Raw genomic sequence first — 20,475 nt, 5'->3', positions numbered from 1 at the left:
TATGTTTTTGATGCATTTTTTCATATTGTGACATTTTGGCATGTGAAATAATGTGTGAATATATCTCTAGGAATATGATATAATGCTTTGCTTGTGTGTGCTCTTATGATCCTCACATTGTAGCTTAAATTCAAACCTTTCAAAAATGGCTATAATGAGGGAATTATAGGTCATATGCATGTATGAGTGTTATACCTAAATTCTAGGTGTATTTTTACCACTTTATTTCATTTCATTACTTTTTTTTCTCTCTTGCTATTCTATTCAATTTTGTTTACCTTTCTACTATTTTTATGCTTTATGATACTAACCATCTCATCTCACATTTCATTCATCCTATAGTTTTGGCATCATTTTTTTCTATTCATTTCTATATCAATTGGGTTTGTAATAATCTTAGATAGATTAGTTCCTTTTAAAAATTCTTGCAAGACCTTAGCATGTAAACTAGGACAAAGTGTAAAAGGACAATGGACTATCTCTAATGATGTACACCGACACAAGCACCGACACTCACACACACGTTGCATGGTTATCGATTTAGGTGTATGTTTAGGAATTCGACGTATAGTGAAATTTCTTCCTCGAAATAGGCTAAATTTTCAAAAAAACTTGGAGTCAAAACTCCATGACATTTTTTGTTAAAAATCGAATTCGACATTTCCTCTATGCCTTACGGCTTCTCTCCCCCTCTTCAAAAATTATTTTTCAAATAAAATCAAACTCAAACTATCTCTCCCTCCATTCTTAATAAACAAAAATTCTTTTTATAAATATAAAAGTAAAGCATAGGCAAAATAAAAAACGGTTCCTATAGGATACTATAGTCGCGACGGGTGCCTAACACCTTCCCGTAACGAAATCGACCCCCGAACCTAGAACTTTTTAAGGGTTTCTCTCCATTTACCCTTCCCCAAAAAAATAGAGAACATCGAGGATTGAAAGGTTCAAGTCCAATCAATGGCTTGACACCCTAAAATCGAGATGACAGAAATGGCGACTTCACTGGGGATTTTTTTTTTTCTTAGAGCGGGTCACACCTAGTTTTCTTTTTGCTTATGTTTTACTTTATTATTTATACGTGTGAATACTTGTTTACTTTCATTTGACGTGTGGGGTGAGAATATCAAAAGTCCTATACCCGGGCTAAGTGAACTTATGTTTAGGTAGAGATATAATCGACAATTCGATCCGGGGGTTGCCTCGTGTATTGGATTATGCGATCAATCTCACATAGCTGAGGCATTTTGAAGGTGATATTGTCGGCGTGTGTTGTCATGCTTAGGCACTTCACTTTCAATTGTTCGACAAAGCTATGAACCGTAGTTACCAAACCCATCCTAGCCTTTTTAGGACGTAGTGCGGTGGCTAAATTGAGTGTTGTCTCAAACTTTAGTCGTCACGCGATACTACACTCAAACTAGACCTTCTCACAAATAATCATGGAACGGGTGTCGTCCTGTACTACCATGATATATGTGAGAGAGGTTGCAGTTTGGGAACTGTGTTAGAACCTTGGTTACTACTATCCAAAGCCTTAGTTCACCGGACGCCGTGTCCATCCGTGGCCCTGTTACTTTGAATCTCAACCCACCTTGTTCTTTGTAACTAAACAACACAATCATGCATACATGCATTCATGCATAAACATTTTTCATGCATTCATCGAAGGGCTTAAACAAATGGAAATTTTTGTAAATAATCACAGGTATGAAGAAGACTAAGTGCTACAAGTTCAAGGAAGTGGATTTGGTCAGTTTAAGAGAGTTGGCACTCAAGGTCAAGAGTCAAACAGGGTTCCGACTCCGGTATGGGGGATTGCTTACTTTGCTCCGAACCGATGTGGAAGAGAAGCTAGTACACACCCTAGTGCAATTTTATGATCCGAGCTTCCGTTGCTTCACTTTCCCGGACTTCCAGTTGGTTCCTACTCTCGAGGCTTACTCCAATCTAGTGGGTTTACCTATAGCCGAGAAGACGCCTTTCACCGGTCCCGGGACTTCTCTTACTCCTCTGGTTATTGCTAAGGATCTCTACCTCAAGACGTCCGATGTCTCCCACCATCTTATTACCAAGTCTCACATCCGGGGGTTCACTTCGAAGTATCTTCTTGAGCAGGCTAATCTCAGTACTACTTGTCAGGATACACTCGAGGCTATTCTCGCTTTGCTTATCTACGGGCTCATTCTTTTTCCAAACCTCGACAACTTTGTGGACATGAATGCTATTGAGATCTTCCATTCCAGGAATCCGGTTCCCACTTTGCTAGCGGATACCTACCACGCCATTCATGACAGGACTCTCAAGGGCCGTGGGTATATTCTTTGCTGCATATCTCTTTTGTATAGGTGGTTTATTTCGCACCTTCCGAGTTCCTTCCATGACAACTCGGAGAACTGGTCCTACTCGCAGCGGATTATGGCCCTCACTCCTAATGAGGTCGTCTGGCTCACTCCTGCCGCTCAGGTGAAGGAAATCATTATGGGTTGTGGGGACTTTCTCAATGTACCTCTTCTTGGTACTCGTGGAGGAATTAACTACAACCCCGAGCTTGCTATGAGACAGTTTGGTTTCCCTATGAAGTCGAAGCCCATCAATCTTGCTACATCTCCAGAGTTCTTCTTCTACACGAATGCTCCTACCGGACAAAGGAAAGCTTTCATGGATGCTTGGTCCAAGGTTCGAAGGAAGAGTGTGAAGCATCTAGGTGTGAGATCCGGTGTTGCTCATGAGGCCTATACTCAGTGGGTGATAGATCGAGCTGAGGAGATTGGCATGCCTTATCCAGCTATGAGATACGTGTCTTCATCTGCTCCATCTATGCCTCTACCTCTACTCCCCACGACTCAGGATATGTATCAGGAGCATCTAGCTATGGAGAGTCGTGAGAAGCAAGTGTGGAAAGCTCGGTACAATCAAGCTGAGAATCTAATCATGACTTTGGATGGTAGAGATGAGCAGAAGACTCATGAGAACCTGATGTTGAAGAAGGAACTAGCTAAGGTCCGGAGGGAATTGGAAGAGAAAGACGAGCTGCTTATGAGGGATTCCAAGAGAGCCAGAGGACGACGAGACTTCTTTGCCAGATACTGTGATTCAGATTCCGAGTCCGATGATTCTCCGACTACTTCCTATGCTTGAGGGCTTCATTTGTTTATCTTGTTGAAATTTCAAAGTCTTCCTTTTGAAAATACTATGTAGTTTGATTATTTGCAAGATTTCTAATTTGTTTAAAAATTCTTCGATGAAAAAAAGAAGTCTTTTGCATTTGCATTTGCATATCATGCATCATATGCATCACGCATTGGTCACAAAGGCTTCCAAGTGCTCACTACCTCCTGGTTCCTCTGCCACAGATTGAAAGGTGGCTCGTGCTCAGAAGGTCTACGAACCTGACAGAATCGATCGAACCAGAGAATACAGAAGAAGGAAAAAGGCTATGGAAGAAGAGAACGCTCAGCTCCGTACCGAGTTAGCCACTCTAAGGGAGGAATTGGCTAAAGCTAATGATGTCATGACTGCTCTGCTAGCCGCTCAAGAACAATCAGCCACGGCTATCCCTATAGCCACAACTATACCGATGACTACAAGCATGCTCCCAACCGCATCTACAGACGCTCGCTTTGCTATGCCAGCTGGGTTTCCGTATGGGCTTCCACCGTTCTTCACTCCCAGTACTGCAGCGGGCACTTCGGGCACTGCTAACAATGTTCTGATCCCTGCAACAAATGCCGCCTCCATCAATGCTACTTTGCCACAAACAACAGCAGCTGTCACTGAGCCTCTTGTGCATACCATGCCTCAAAGTGTTAACATCAACACACAGCACGGAAGCATCCCCGTAACCAAAACCATGGAAGAGATGATGGAGGAACTTGCTAAAGAACTCCGTCATGAGATTAAAGCCAATCGAGGGAATGCGGACTCTTTCAAAACTCAAGATCTCTGCTTGGTGTCAAAAGTGGATGTCCCTAAGAAGTTCAAAATCCCAGATTTCGACCGGTACAACGGGCTAACTTGTCCCCAAAACCACATCATCAAATACGTCCGAAAGATGGGCAATTACAAAGACAATGATTCCCTTATGATCCACTGCTTCCAGGATAGTTTGATGGAAGATGCTGCAGAGTGGTATACTAGTTTGAGCAAAAATGACATCCATACCTTTGATGAATTAGCCGCTGCTTTCAAGAGCCACTATGGGTTTAACACCCGATTGAAGCCGAACAGGGAATTCCTCAGATCTCTCTCCCAGAAGAAGGAGGAAAGCTTCCGTGAATACGCACAGAGATGGAGGGGGGCAGCTGCCCGTATTACTCCCGCTCTTGATGAAGAAGAAATGACCCAGACATTCTTAAAGACCTTGAAGAAGGATTATGTTGAGAGAATGATCATTGCTGCCCCGAATAACTTCTCGGAGATGGTCACCATGGGAACCCGTCTGGAAGAAGCCGTCAGGGATGGAATCATTGTGTTCGAGAAAGCTGAATCCTCTGTGAATGCATCGAAGAGGTATGGTAATGGACACCACAAGAAGAAAGAAACGGAAATAGGGATGGTGTCAGCTGGAGCCGGTCAATCCATGGCTACTGTTGCTCCTATCAATGCAGCTCAAATGCCTCCGTCATACCCATATGTGCCGTATTCTCAGCATCCTTTCTTTCCGCCATTTTATCATCAGTACCCTCTGCCACCGGGTCAACCTCAAGTACCCGTTAATGCAATCGCTCAACAGATGAAACAACAGTTGCCGGTTCAACAACAACAAAATCAGCAAGCTAGACCTACTTTCCCTCCGATACCGATGTTGTATGCTGAGTTGCTTCCAACTTTACTCCATAGAGGGCATTGTACAACCAGACAGGGCAAGCCCCCACCTGATCCGTTGCCTCCAAGGTTCAGGTCCGATCTCAAATGTGATTTTCATCAAGGCGCCCTGGGTCATGATGTCGAGGGGTGCTACGCTTTGAAGTATATCGTGAAGAAGCTCATTGATCAAGGAAAGCTGACTTTTGAGAATAATGTCCCACATGTCCTCGACAATCCTCTTCCCAATCATGCCGCTGTAAATATGATCGAAGTATGTGAGGAAGCTCCTAGACTTGATGTCCGTAACGTCGCAACTCCTCTGGTGCCTCTACACATCAAGCTGTGCAAAGCTTCTCTGTTTAGCCATGATCATGCCAAGTGCCTAGGATGCCTTCATAATCCTTTGGGTTGCTACACTGTTCAAGATGACATCCAAAGCTTGATGAATGATAATTTTTTGACTGTCAGTGATGTCTGCGTGATTGTGCCAGTTTTTCACGATCCGCCTGTCAAGAGTATACCTTTGAAGAAGAATGCTGAGCCACTGGTGATAAGGTTGCCCGGACCGGTACCATATACTTCAGATAGGGCTATCCCGTACAAATACAATGCTACCATAATTGAAAACGGAGTAGAAGTGCCTCTGGTGTCCTTGGCTGTGGTGAACAATACCGCCGAAGGAACTTCAGCAGCCCTAAGAAGCGGAAGAGTCCGTCCACCGTTATTTCAAAAGAAGGCAGCTACGCCTACCGTGCCACCCATTGACAAGCCAACCAGGCCGGTCTATAGAGGATTCTAATCTGGACGAGATTTTGAGGTTGATCAAAAGAAGTGATTATAAGATTGTGGATCAGCTGCTGCAAACTCCGTCGAAGATATCCATTTTGTCTCTACTCCTGAGTTCCGCTGCCCACAGAGATACCCTTTTGAAAGTATTGGAGCAGGCTTATGTGGATCATGAGGTAACTGTGGATCACTTTGGTAGCATAGTGGGAAACATTACCGCCTGCAGCAACCTGTGGTTCAGTGAAGATGAATTGCCCGAAGCAGGAAAGCATCATAATCTGGCCTTGCATATCTCCGTAAATTGCAAGTCCGACATGATCTCAAATGTGTTAGTAGACACTGGCTCATCTTTGAACGTGATGCCCAAGTCAACGTTGGATCAGCTGAGTTACCGGGGAACTCCCTTGAGGAGGAGCACTTTTCTGGTCAAAGCCTTTGATGGAACCCGCAAGAGCGTTCTCGGGGAGATAGACTTGCCAATAACTATCGGCCCCGAAACCTTTCTAATCACCTTTCAGGTCATGGACATTAATGCCTCTTACAGCTGTCTCTTGGGGAGACCTTGGATACACGACGCGGGAGCAGTGACCTCTACTTTGCACCAAAAGTTGAAATTTGCAAAAAGTGGAAAGCTTGTTACCATTCATGGAGAGGAAGCATACCTGGTTAGCCAGCTATCATCTTTCTCTTGCATAGAAGCAGGGTCTGCAGAGGGGACCGCTTTTCAAGGATTAACTGTCGAAGGTACGGAGCCCAAGAGGGATGGAACTGCAATGGCTTCTTTGAAGGATGCACAGAGAGCCGTCCAAGAGGGTCAAGCTGCCGGCTGGGGCAAGTTAATACAGCTTCGTGAGAACAAACATAAGGAAGGTCTTGGCTTCTCCCCAACTTCAGGAGTTTCCACCGGAGCATTCTATAGTGCTGGGTTTGTCAACGCAATCACAGAAGAAGCAACTGGATTTGGCCCGAGGCCTGTATTTGTTATACCAGGAGGCATTGCGAGAGATTGGGATGCCATTGACATTCCCTCAATCATGCATGTTTCTGAGTAATATACCTTGTTGCTTAAGTATCTTGTTTTTCAAAATAACAATCCTCTCGCTCTGCCCAAAGCGAGAGTGATATTTTCTGTAAGGGCATGTTTGTTTCGGCATTGCCGTTGATTAATAAAAATTGTCGTTTCTTTCACGACTGTTTTTTTTAGTACCTTTTTTCTTGGAAATAATGGTAATGCCAGAAAAAACCAAAACATCTGTATTTTCTTATTAATTTCAAAAATCTGCATAAAAAACCTCCTTCTAAAATCATCCAACCATTTTACGCAGATTGAACTATAATAAACCCGTTGGGCACAGTAATCCTGCATTCCCTCCGAATTTTGAGTTTCCAGTGTATGAAGCCGAAGATGAGGAAGGTGATGACATACCATATGAGATCACTCGGCTACTTGAGCAAGAAAAGAAAGCCATTCAGCCTCACCAGGAAGAGATTGAGCTTATCAACATAGGTACCGAGGAGAACAAGCGAGAAATCAAGATCGGTGCTGCTCTAGAGGAAGGGGTTAAAAAGAAGATCATCCAACTCCTCCGGGAATATCCGGATATTTTTGCATGGTCGTATGAAGATATGTCAGGTCTAGATCCTATGATTGTGGAGCATCGGATCCCCACCAAGCCTGAATGTCCTCCCGTCAGGCAGAAATTGAGAAGGACTCATCCAGATATGGCTCTCAAGATTAAGAGCGAGGTTCAAAAACAGATTGATGCGGGTTTCCTCATGACAGTTGAGTACCCTGAATGGGTTGCCAATATTGTACCTGTGCCAAAGAAGGATGGTAAAGTCCGGATGTGTGTTGACTTCAGAGACCTGAACAAAGCCAGTCCAAAAGACAACTTTCCATTACCTCATATTGATGTGCTTGTTGATAATACTGCTCAGTCTAAGGTGTTCTCCTTCATGGACGGTTTCTCCGGTTACAATCAGATCAAAATGTCTCCTGAAGATAGAGAAAAGACGTCTTTTATCACTCCATGGGGTACTTTCTGCTACAAAGTGATGCCGTTCGGCCTAATAAATGCTGGTGCTACCTACCAAAGAGGGATGACTACTCTATTTCATGACATGATTCACAAAGAAGTCGAAGTATATGTGGATGATATGATTGTGAAGTCAACAGATGAGGAGCAACATGTTGAGTATTTGACAAAGATGTTTGAAAGGTTGAGAAAATACAAGCTTCGATTGAATCCCAACAAATGTACATTCGGCGTCAGATCCGGGAAGTTATTGGGCTTCATTGTCAGCCAAAAGGGCATTGAAGTCGATCCTGATAAAGTCCGGGCCATCCGAGAAATGCCAGCTCCACAGACTGAGAAGCAAGTCAGAGGTTTCCTCGGGCGTTTGAATTACATCTCCCGATTCATATCTCACATGACCGCAACCTGCGGGCCGATCTTCAAGCTACTCAGAAAGAATCAGCCTATTGTATGGAATGATGAATGTCAAGAAGCTTTTGATAGCATCAAGAATTACCTGCTAGAACCACCTATCCTTGTCCCACCCGTGGAAGGAAGGCCTTTGATTATGTATTTGGCAGTATTTGATGAATCCATGGGATGCGTACTTGGTCAACAAGATGAGACTGGAAAGAAAGAACATGATAACTACTATCTAAGCAAGAAGTTCACCGATTGTGAAACTCGGTATACAATGCTTGAGAAGACTTGTTGTGCTTTGGCCTGGGCCGCTAAACGCCTGCGTCATTATTTGGTGAATCATACAACTTGGTTGATATCCAGAATGGATCCGATAAAGTATATCTTTGAGAAAGCTGCTGTTACTGGGAAGATTGCACGCTGGCAGATGCTTTTGTCTGAATATGATATTGTGTTCAAAACTCAAAAGGCAATCAAAGGTAGCATTCTTGCTGATCACCTTGCTTACCAACCTCTTGATGATTACCAACCAATTGAATTCGACTTCCCCGATGAAGAGATCATGTATTTGAAATCAAAAGACTGCGAAGAACCGTTGATTGAGGAAGGTCCAGATCCCAATAGCAAGTGGGGTTTAGTCTTTGATGGTGCCGTCAATGCTTATGGTAAAGGAATTGGGGCAGTCATTGTATCCCCGCAGGGGCATCACATCCCTTTTACCGCCAGAATTCTGTTCGAATGTACAAATAATATGGCTGAGTATGAAGCATGTATCTTTGGGATCGAGGAAGCAATTGACATGAGAATCAAACACCTCGATATCTACGGAGATTCTGCGCTCGTCATCAACCAGATAAAGGGTGAATGGGAGACTCACCATGCTAAGTTGATTCCTTATCGTGATTATGCGAGACGTTTGCTGACATATTTTACAAAGGTTGAGCTGCACCATATTCCTCGTGATGAGAACCAAATGGCTGATGCTCTTGCTACTCTATCTTCCATGTTTCGAGTGAACCATTGGAATGATGTGCCAATAATCAAAGTGCAACGCCTTGAAAGACCTTCACATGTGTTTGCTATTGGGGATGTGATCGATCAGGCTGGCGAAAATGTGGTTGACTATAAACCCTGGTACTACGACATCAAACAGTTCTTGCTGAGCCGTGAGTATCCGCCGGGTGCTTCCAAACAAGATAAGAAGGCCCTGAGAAGATTGGCCAGTAGATTCCTGTTAGATGGAGATATTCTGTACAAGAGAAACTATGACATGGTATTGTTAAGATGTGTTGATGAACATGAAGCAGAGCAGTTAATGCATGATGTACATGACGGTACCTTCGGGACCCATGCTACAGGACATACTATGTCAAGGAAGTTGTTACGAGCAGGTTACTACTGGATGGCCATGGAGCATGATTGCTACCAGCACGCCAGAAAGTGCCACAAATGTCAAATCTATGCTGATAAGATTCATATGCCTCCGCACGCTCTCAATGTTATTTCATCCCCATGGCCGTTCTCAATGTGGGGCATCGACATGATTGGAAGAATTGAACCGAAGGCTTCAAATGGTCATCGTTTCATCTTAGTGGCAATTGACTACTTCACCAAGTGGGTTGAAGCAGCATCTTATACCAATGTGACCAAGCAAGTGGTAGCTAAGTTCATCAAAAACAACATCATCTGTCGATATGGTGTTCCCAGCAAGATTATTACCGACAATGGTACCAACCTGAACAACAATGTGGTGCAAGCTCTTTGTGAAGAATTCAAAATTGAGCATCATAATTCTTCTCCTTATAGACCTTAGATGAATGGTGCAGTTGAGGCCGCCAACAAGAATATCAAGAGAATTGTCCAGAAGATGGTAACCACTTACAAGGACTGGCATGAGATGTTACCCTATGCTCTGCATGGCTACCGTACTACCGTGCGCAGTTCAACCGGGGCAACCCCTTTCTCTCTTGTATATGGTATGGAAGCAGTTCTTCCTTTGGAAGTGGAGATCCCGTCTCTCCGTGTGATCATGGAAGCAAAGTTATCCGAGGCTGAATGGTGCCAAAGTCGGTATGATCAGTTGAATTTGATTGAGGAAAAACGTATGGATGCCATGGCTCGTGGACAGTCATATCAAGCAAGAATGAAGACTGCCTTTGACAAGAAAGTCCATCCTCGAGAATTCAAGGTAGGGGAACTTGTATTGAAAAGAAGGGTAAGCCAGCAACCAGACCCAAGGGGCAAGTGGACGCCTAACTATGAAGGTCCTTATGTTGTCAAGAAGGCCTTCTCCGGTGGTGCTTTAATCCTTACACACATGGATGGTGTAGAACTTCCAAATCCAGTGAATGCCGATATAGTCAAGAAATACTTTGCCTAGAAATATGAAAAGAACAGCGTGGTAGGTCGAAAACCCGAAAGGGCGGCCTAGGCAAAAATGCGCTTCCCGGTGGATCGAAAACCCGAAAGGGCGGTCCAGGCAAAAATAAGGGACAAAAAAAAAATATTTGAAAAAGCTCGCTGAGATTGTACGCAACTCAGGCAAGAATGAGTGTCTCGATGAGCCAAAAACCCGGAAGGGCGGTTCATGCAAAAATGAGATTGAAACAAAAGGCAAGTAACTATATCTGGCCAACCACCGTCCCCCTTGGGGCATCTGCAGCTGTTAATGACTATCTTCATCAAAAGCTCCTACGCTTGCGAATTCAAAGTTTCTAGGAAATGTAATGATTGATGTGTTCAATGTACCACCAACCAATAAAAATTACCATTTTCCAAGCTTTGTGAATCCGTGGAGTCATGCCTTTGGCTGACCACCACTCTTATACATCAATTTGAGCCTTTGCTTTTGTTTGAAAACTCCATTTTTCTTCTACTTTCAAAGCTATATACAAAACATTTTCTTTCTATTTTGATAAGGACAATGCTCGAAACAAACATTTTGAAAATTGAAAACTTTTTGTCTATTTTGAAAAGCAAACCTGAGCAATAGGGTACATTCAAATGAAACATGCATGAGCGAGAGTATGTTGATGTCTATTTCAATATATGTTACAAGCAGGTTCTCCTCCAGGATAGTCTGTGGTCAATGGCAAGAATGAAAAAACAGAATGAAAATGCATGAAAATGAATAGGCTCGCTAAGTCGAAGACCCGAAAGGGCGACTTAGGCAAAAATGAGCACCCCGCTGGATTGACAACCCCAAAAGGGTAGTTCAGGCAAAAATGGGGCAAGAAAAGAATCTATTTTCCCGGTGGATCGAAAATCCGAAAGGGCGGTTCAGGCAAAAATGGGATGTGAAAAATGAGAATATGACATGCAAAAAAGCATTGACCACAGATGCGATATCTACAACATACCCAGCACTGAAATGCCCGGCAATGACGGCATTATTCCCAGTAGAGTCTCCCGAGATTCTATCCCCAGCAAGTTGCATAGCTATCTGCCCTCAGCCATGGTCCCGATACGTCTCCCAACGACGTCATCTCCAAAGAGGATTTCCAAGAATGTGTAATATAGCACGAGCCACTACGTGCCCAATACTCCAATGTCTTGTCTGTCTCTGCGAAACTGTGTCTACAAACTGCCAACAGTCATGCATTACAAGCATTCATACATGCATAATCATGCATATTACGTGCCCATGCATTTAATGAAACTGTTATATCATCCATGCATATTGCATTTCCAATGTCAACATCAGTCTCAATTCAATACTCATGTCAGGTTCTCTGTCAAAACCTTGTGAGCCAATAATATTGGTCATTTTCTACCTTTCAAATCAAATCGACGTCAAGTCAATTTCAATCTATATTTTGTCAAACAAACCAATCCCCAGTGAATTTGTTTCTATTCGGTCAAGTGCCCAGCTCAATCCAAGAGCAGCTTGTACCTGTCAATATGTTTCTGTTTGGTCAAGTACCCAGCTCAATCCAAGAGCAGCTTGTACCTGTCAATTTGCTTATGCTATCGGTCGAGTTACCAGCTCAATCCAAGAGCAGCTTGTGCCTGTCAATATGTTTCTGTTTGGTCAAGTTACCAGTTCGCGTCCAAGAACGACTTGTACCCGTTTACTTTTCAATGTTATCGGTCAAGTGGCTAGTTCAAGTCCAAGAACAGCTTGTACCCGTCTATCTGTTTCTGTTCGCTCAAGTGGCTAGCTCAATCCAAGAGCAGCTTGCGCCTGTCTATTTTGTCTTTGTCTCCGGTGGAGTAACAAGTTCGCATCCAAGAACAAGCTCGCACCTGTCTATTTGCCTTGCTTTCAGTCGAGTGACTAGTTCGAATCAAGAACAACTCGTACCTGTCTACCTTTTCTATGTCTCCGGTCGAGTGACCAGTTCGAATCCAAGAACAACTCGCACCTGTTTGTCTGCTTTTATTTCCGGTCAAGTGCCCAGCTCAATCCAAGAGCAGCTTGTACCCGTCAATTTGTTCCTAGTCTCCTATCTACCCTGTTATCTGTTATCTTGTCAATATCTACCAATCCCGCAATGGATACGACATCTTTTGTTAATTCCAGCTTTCGTTTGTCTCGCACTCATAATCCAAATGTTGCATGGCATTCATGATATTTGAAAATGTACGAGCGTATTTTTACGTCCAAACACAGTGCAAATGCTAATATTTAAGTATCTTCGTCCCGTCAAGCCAAAGACTCCGTCTCTTGACCCTCCAGACAAAGAAACTTAAATAGGGGCAGCTGTTATACCCTGATTTTGGACCTAAAAATACTCGTTCAAATTTCTTTTTTAACACTGATGTTTGTCAATTCTCTGTTATTTTTCTCTGAATCTTTACTCTCTTTTTAAAACATATTTTACCGCCTCTGTCTGTCTTTTCTTGCATTACAAGTCATTTAAGAACTCTCTGAAACGTCGCATTACTTTTCTTGCATTTTATTTCAAAAAATCATACAAAAGGGTATTTTGGTCATTTCCTGCAGTGGAACCCATTTTAGTCCCTGTTTTTGCCTCTGAGTCTTTTCAACTTGTCTGTACAAATCATTGTTGAGTCTTTGTTTAAAAGTCATTTCAAAAATTGCATCTGAGTCAGTTTGAGTCAGTTTAGTCCCTAGGGGCATTTTGGTCTTTTCCTATTAATATTTCGACAGGGAGGTATTTTGAAATACCTCATGTCAGTAATTGGTTCGTTTTAGTCCTTTTGTTGATTTTAATTTTAGTTTCACTTTACGTTTGTCAAAATTACTTTTTTTAGTTCAATTTTATTTTTAAATCACAATTTAGTCCAGAACCTTTTAATTTTCATTTTTTGTCCATTTTTAATTGCTGTCCAGTCCTTTTTTATTATTTTTTTTGCAGAAAAGGTCCCAGGGGCATTTTTGTCCAGAATTTTCGCACACTTCAGCCCCAGTCCAGATGGCATTTTCTCATTGGCCCACAAATACACATGGCAGGCTATAAATAGATGTGTCAGATCCAAATAAAAAAGAGAATCAGTCACATCACAAAAAACAGAAATTTCTTTCTCTCTCCAAAATCAGTTAGATCCAAAACAGAAAATCACCAAAAAATTCTCCAAGAACACCAAGAACAAATCTTCACAAAATCAACAAATCCGAACCGGATTCACTCAAAACCAACTCAAATCATCACAAAATCAACAAATCCGAACCGGAATCATTCAAAACCACCGCGAATCACCACACCAACACCAAATCCGTACCGGATTTTCGAGCAAAAGCGGCACCACCGGAGCAAATCCGCGCGCGCGCGGCGGAGAGAAGAGGAGGCTCGGATTTTTTTCTCCGTTTCACGACGACGGTAACACTTTTTTCCCTCGTTTTCGCGCATATACACATGTGAAAAGTTTGTTACGAATCAAGATTTGTAGATCTAAGCTTGTACGTTCGGATTTTGAAAATTTTGAGGCTGGATTCGGACACTAGAGAGAAAAGGATATCTAGATCCGTAGTTTTTTTTTTAAAAAAAGTGTGAAAAATTTTCAAAGAAAAATATAGATCTAGTCCGAATCGCTCCGTTCTCGCTAAAACTAACGCCGGATTTGTGTAGAGGAGGTGGTGACGGAACTTTTGATGTAAAAATTTTGAAAAAAAATTAAGTTTGAATTTTCCGGCGCGGTGGCGCCGCCGCCGGAAACCGGCCGGCCGCCACGCCGGAATCACCGCCACCACCCACCTTCACCGGCGGGATTTTTAGAGAGAAGGGAGAGCTTCTCTCTCTAAGTGTGACTTAGAGAGAGAAGAAGAAGAAGAAGTTTATGTGATTTTTGTGTGAAAATTCCTTTTTATACTCCCTCCGTTCCCACGCGCGCGCGTGCGTGCTCTTGTTGTGTTCCCTCGCTCTGTGAACCATCAGATCTGGATTGTTCCAAGATCTGATGGCTGCTGTGTGTTTGATTTTGAATCCTGTGTGTGACTTTTTGTGTGGAATATGGTGTATCTTCTGTTTGAACCGTTAGATCTTTGATCTAACGGTCACTGTGCTTCCTGCATTTTTACACTATCTTTTGTGCTTTTTTTTGGACCCTTGGATCTTTGATCCAGTGGCTGTGATGTGATCTTGGGAGTTAGATCTGGACCTCTGGATTCATCCAGCGGACCAGATTAAATCCTGCTGAGCCTCTTTTTAATTGCTTTTTAATTGTGTTTTAAATACCTTTTTTACACTTTCTTGGTGTTTTATGCTTCTAAAAAAATTTCTAAAAATATTTCCCTATCATTTTGATTTTTCCTCTAAGTTTTAGAATTTATTTGCTTATTTTTGCATTTATTTTTCTTTACTTTGTTCTTTTAATTCTTGCTCATTAAATTCTATATATGTTTTTGATGCATTTTTTCATATTGTGACATTTTGGCATGTGAAATAATGTGTGAATATATCTCTAGGAATATGATATAATGCTTTGCTTGTGTGTGCTCTTATGATCCTCACATTGTAGCTTAAATTCAAACCTTTCAAAAATGGCTATAATGAGGGAATTATAGGTCATATGCATGTATGAGTGTTATACCTAAATTCTAGGTGTATTTTTACCACTTTATTTCATTTCATTACTTTTTTTTCTCTCTTGCTATTCTATTCAATTTTGTTTACCTTTCTACTATTTTTATGCTTTATGATACTAACCATCTCATCTCACATTTCATTCATCCTATAGTTTTGGCATCATTTTTTTCTATTCATTTCTATATCAATTGGGTTTGTAATAATCTTAGATAGATTAGTTCCTTTTAAAAATTCTTGCAAGACCTTAGCATGTAAACTAGGACAAAGTGTAAAAGGACAATGGACTATCTCTAATGATGTACACCGACACAAGCACCGACACTCACACACACGTTGCATGGTTATCGATTTAGGTGTATGTTTAGGAATTCGACGTATAGTGAAATTTCTTCCTCGAAATAGGCTAAATTTTCAAAAAAACTTGGAGTCAAAACTCCATGACATTTTTTGTTAAAAATCGAATTCGACATTTCCTCTATGCCTTACGGCTTCTCTCCCCCTCTTCAAAAATTATTTTTCAAATAAAATCAAACTCAAACTATCTCTCCCTCCATTCTTAATAAACAAAAATTCTTTTTATAAATATAAAAGTAAAGCATAGGCAAAATAAAAAACGGTTCCTATAGGATACTATAGTCGCGACGGGTGCCTAACACCTTCCCGTAACGAAATCGACCCCCGAACCTAAAACTTTTTAAGGGTTTCTCTCCATTTACCCTTCCCCAAAAAAATAGAGAACATCGAAGATTGAAAGGTTCAAGTCCAATCAATGGCTTGACACCCTAAAATCGAGATGACAATACTCATTTAATTGAACCGTTTAGAAAATTATGGAATGATACTAGCAGACTAAATATGCAATCATATCATTCAACTATCATGAGTTAACTCCATATTATTTTTTTCCGAGGCATAATTCCTTAGAGTGCACATACACATGATGTATTTTTTAACAAATATTGTTTAGCGGTTTAATCAAAAACTGATATATGTTCATCATTTGCAACAATTTTAATCAACATCTCACTCTTATTTCATTTATGAAATGATTTGAATATTCATCATTTATTAATCCATGAACTATGAGCAAAAAAATTCCCATCGTCATTCCATTGAAGACTTAAACTAGGGTTGCATTGTATATCTCCTGGTCTATCCATTCTATCTATTCGTATTATTTAGTTAGTTAACTTTCAAGGCAATTTTGGTTTTTGGAAGTTATTTTTCTACAAATGTCATTCTCATTCTTAAGAAGTTAATCAAATACAACCACAACAGTTTTTTGGAAGTTATATTTCAGATAGTTAATTGGTTGGTTACTTTCATAGGATATTAGATGGCTAAGGTGAATAAAGGAATGAAAATACATCTGGCATGTTCGGCGAGTAGTACAATAGATTCAAAATTCGGAATTAATTAAGGTTACTCTACATGTCACCTATATGATTTCAAAATTGATTGGATGGTTAAAAGTAGTTAATAATTGAGATGACCATTTTAGTTATTTGTATTCAGTTCTATTCTGAAAAAATAATTAGGTTGCATATTTCTTTAACCATTTATGATGAGATGGAGATTGAACATTTATTTAAAAAATTCAAAGGATATGAACTTGACTCCTTTTTTGAGGGAATATAAACTTAGTTCCTCTTGAGCTGTTTCGATTTGAAGTTTCATGAAAGTATGGGATATGTTTCTTTCTGAAAAACTGATAATAACAAAAATTGAAATAACAATAAGAAAGACATAATGGGTTATTCATAGGAGTAGTGATCGGGTAGAGATAGGTTAACAATCTCACGTGGCATACACCTCCTTAACCTACACACATAAAAGTGACATGTGGCGACGTGACTCCCATACACACTGATCAACTTTGTATCTCACCCTCTCTTCTCTCTTCCTTCACTCCTCTCTTCTTTCACCGACTGACTGCCGCTGCCACCGCCCCGCCACCACCATCATCATCACGCATTCTCTTCCTCACCACGACTGTTTTTCCCATCACCGATCACAACACCACCACAACACACCACAAACATCCGTTTCAGATATCGTCACAGCACAACACACACCGTCTTTTCAAATGCGATTACAACACACCACACGTCGTCGTTTTAGATCCAATCACAGCAGTACCACAACACATCACACACCATCATTTCAGATCCAGTGACAACAACACCACCACCACGCTGCCAAGAGAAATTTTTGATTAGAGAGAGCTAGGATGAGAAAGAGCTCAAATCAGTGATGTACGAAATGAAAAGTGCACCAAATCGTAACAAGTAATAAAGTAGTTAGTTTATCGTTCTCCACAAGGATTGTCGTTCAATTTAGTAATTATTAAAACTTATATTAAAGGGTGATAGTAAAATATAAATGAATATAATTGCAAAACTCAAATTTATGTAAAATAATGTCAATTCAATGCAATATGAGAAGGCATTGCAACAAATCAAAATCGAATTCTACTTCAAAAAATGAAATCAAATGAAAGGCTAGATAAGAAATAAAAAATAATGAAAGGTTGGTAAACAATAATGAGCTATAGTTAAAAGCAATATTTTTATTTAAGATTTATTCTATGGACTAAAGGGACAAACATGATATAAAAATGTAATTTGGTGATATCTAATAATTATTCTAATTTTAATGAAGAATTTATTACGGTCAAAAGTTAATAAAAAACTATTTCATTCATGTAAACTGCAAGGGGTTTTTTATTATATAAAGTGTTCAGGAAAATATACATTTGTTATACGCAAAGGTGAAAAAAAATGGCTGAAATTCTTAAGTTTGTTTATATTGTAATACTTTTTGTTTCCCTATTGCTTATTGTAGTAGCTAGTGAAAGTAAGCTCATTCTCATTATTTATCTTATGCACAATCTTTCAATCATTTTTAGTAATATTTCTTTATTCTTATTTTTCATTATAGGAGAATGTGTTACCGACGACGATTGCGAAAAACTATATCCGACAAATGAATATCGTATGATGTGCGACAGTGGTTATTGTATGAACTTATTAAACGGTAAAATTATTTATCTATTATGTCTAAAAAAAAAAAAATTCCTTATTATAATATCGGTACTCTTATAATTTGTCTAAAACTGTCATATATTTTTCCGATCGTGAAATTTTTTGAATATCATCAAAAACATGTTAAATATAAATTTTTAAATGTTAAATTGATTTATTTGTTAAATTAAAAAACTAGTACAAGAGGTACTCAAAGAATACAATAAAATTAAAGTCATATAATGGAGAAACATGTTAAATAGATTATCAAATTATTGTTATCTTTGTTTCCTTCTAAATGACGTGTAAATGTTTAAGGATAAACATGACCTAGGCGCTTGATATAAAATCTTATAAAATTAGAATTTAGTTTTAGATCCTAAGAGAATAAGGTAGATCGTTGAGTTTTACACTTTCAGGTGTTATCTTAAGTATGTCTTCGTATAACTACCCTCTAATCATGTAAATATATCATCTTAGTGAAAGTGTGAGATACCCAACATCTAATATCATCTTAGTGAAAGTGTGAGATACCCAACATCTAAAGGTGAACCCTAAGTGAATAACATAACTCGTACACATATATTTTTCTCTCTATGGAAAGTATAGATGAATTTTAATTTTGAATATACGAAAGTAAGTAAAGAGGAATATTCACATATTTTATATCATAACATAAAGGTGTATGCGGATCCATATGATATCGTGCGGTACACATAAAACCAAATACTCAAGTATATCAACAAACATGAAAATATCCAAAGTAAACGACTTCAAAAGACACCTTACAAAAGACAAGACAATTATCCTTGTTGTGTGAAACTAGCTCGTTCATGGCTAGTTGCAAAAAGAATGGAAGGAAATACTTCATTTAATGCTATGAACTCCTCCTCAAAGACATCTATAAATAAAGGTAAAATATAAGGCAAAACTTATATGGACTAAGATTATTAAAACACCGGAAACATAGGATAGAAGTAAGTAAAAACACAAAAATGCAACCACACATCCGTCACTAAATTATATTATGATTAATCATATAATGAAAACATATCTCTCTTTAAGTGAAACTATGAAGATTTACAAATTTAACCTTAGATATACCATTAATTATTTCCTCCCTAGTAGGAATTAGGCCGCCCTCTGGATATTAATTAGAAATATTTTTACTCTATTCGTCCCAAATGTGCAATGCACCTTTCCCACACTTGAAAATACAGTACGAACAAATTGACAGATTTGATAATAACAACACATACTCAAATACTTCAAAACAAGTTTAATTTATGTTAGAGTTAAATATGTTTTTAGTGGTTTTTCTACATTACCCTCTCTTGTTTATAGGGTATTTACCCTTTCAAGATATCAACCAATCAAAAGGTAATATACAAATGTAACATTAAATGTCAAATAAATGAGTCAATTTTTCTATAAAAAAAAAAATCAATTTTAATAAGGTAATTTTTAATTTTTATTTAATTTTATTTAGGTATACAATCTTAATTAATTTACACTATAGGGTTTGTAACAATTAAAATTTCACATCAAATTCAACCCATCATGGCTGTGTTTGGTAACATGAATATATGTATTGTTTCTATGCATTGTTATTGTTGTATAACTTTAAGTCACATATGAAATATCTAACCTTATGTTGTTTTCTATGTGTTTCTCTTTTATGTTGTTATATGCAGAACCTCCTTGCAACATTTAGTTCTAAGGTGTTTGTTCATGAGAGTAAAGTGGAGAATTCTTCTCACACGAACGTTATGTTGTTCTTGAATGTTTGTTGGATTGTTATTTATGTTTAAAATGGATTGTAGGTTGTGATATTATGATATCAACGCCGACGTTAATAATCTAGTATTTACTTACTTTATTATAAGAAAATTGTAAGACTCTAAGAACCAAAATATTTTATTTCGAGTCATCATATTGAGTTGTTATTTGTGGTAATGTTGTGATATTTTATCCAACATGAAAAATTATTTATGGTGCAAACAAATATTATTTATTACTATTTTCAATTATTTTGAGTCTTAGCTGTCACATTAGTGGTATCAGAGTTTCGTTTGCCTATTAGATTGTTTTGTTATATGTGTCTATTATGTTATAAAATGAGCTATAGCCCAAATTTATCACTGCTGCAGTGCTCCGATGGAATTAAGGTTATCAATCCTACTGGCTCCATTTAAGATACGGTATAAAAATGGTCATGTAAGAATTAAATCAGACTTTAGATTCTAATATAAATGAAAACTACATTAATAGAATCCAACAAATAAGGGGTTTATCGTGGAACCCTAGTTAAAGAGGTTTAATTGCTCATGACAACCGATGTCATTACAAAATAATAGAGAAACATACCCTAGAGAGAAACAATTTATACCCCAAACATTTAATGTGATAAACATTGTGAAAATACTAATTATG

General features: G+C 39.2%; 1 long non-coding RNA gene across 1 annotated transcript; it reads left to right on the top strand.

Moving 5' to 3' along the window:
- Positions 1 to 17,832: 17,832 nt before the first annotated feature.
- LOC11412954 (uncharacterized) lies at positions 17,833 to 20,056 on the top strand. Its single transcript, XR_003011351.2, has 3 exons — positions 17,833 to 17,875; positions 17,960 to 18,055; positions 19,737 to 20,056. It is a non-coding gene; the product is annotated as an uncharacterized lncRNA (long non-coding RNA).
- The last annotated feature ends 419 nt before the right edge of the window (positions 20,057 to 20,475 follow it).

This window comes from Medicago truncatula, chromosome 4 (assembly GCF_003473485.1).
Source record: "Medicago truncatula cultivar Jemalong A17 chromosome 4, MtrunA17r5.0-ANR, whole genome shotgun sequence".
In the NCBI taxonomy this organism is placed as follows: Eukaryota; Viridiplantae; Streptophyta; class Magnoliopsida; order Fabales; family Fabaceae; genus Medicago; species Medicago truncatula.
This window is presented reverse-complemented; position numbering and strand designations above follow the sequence as displayed.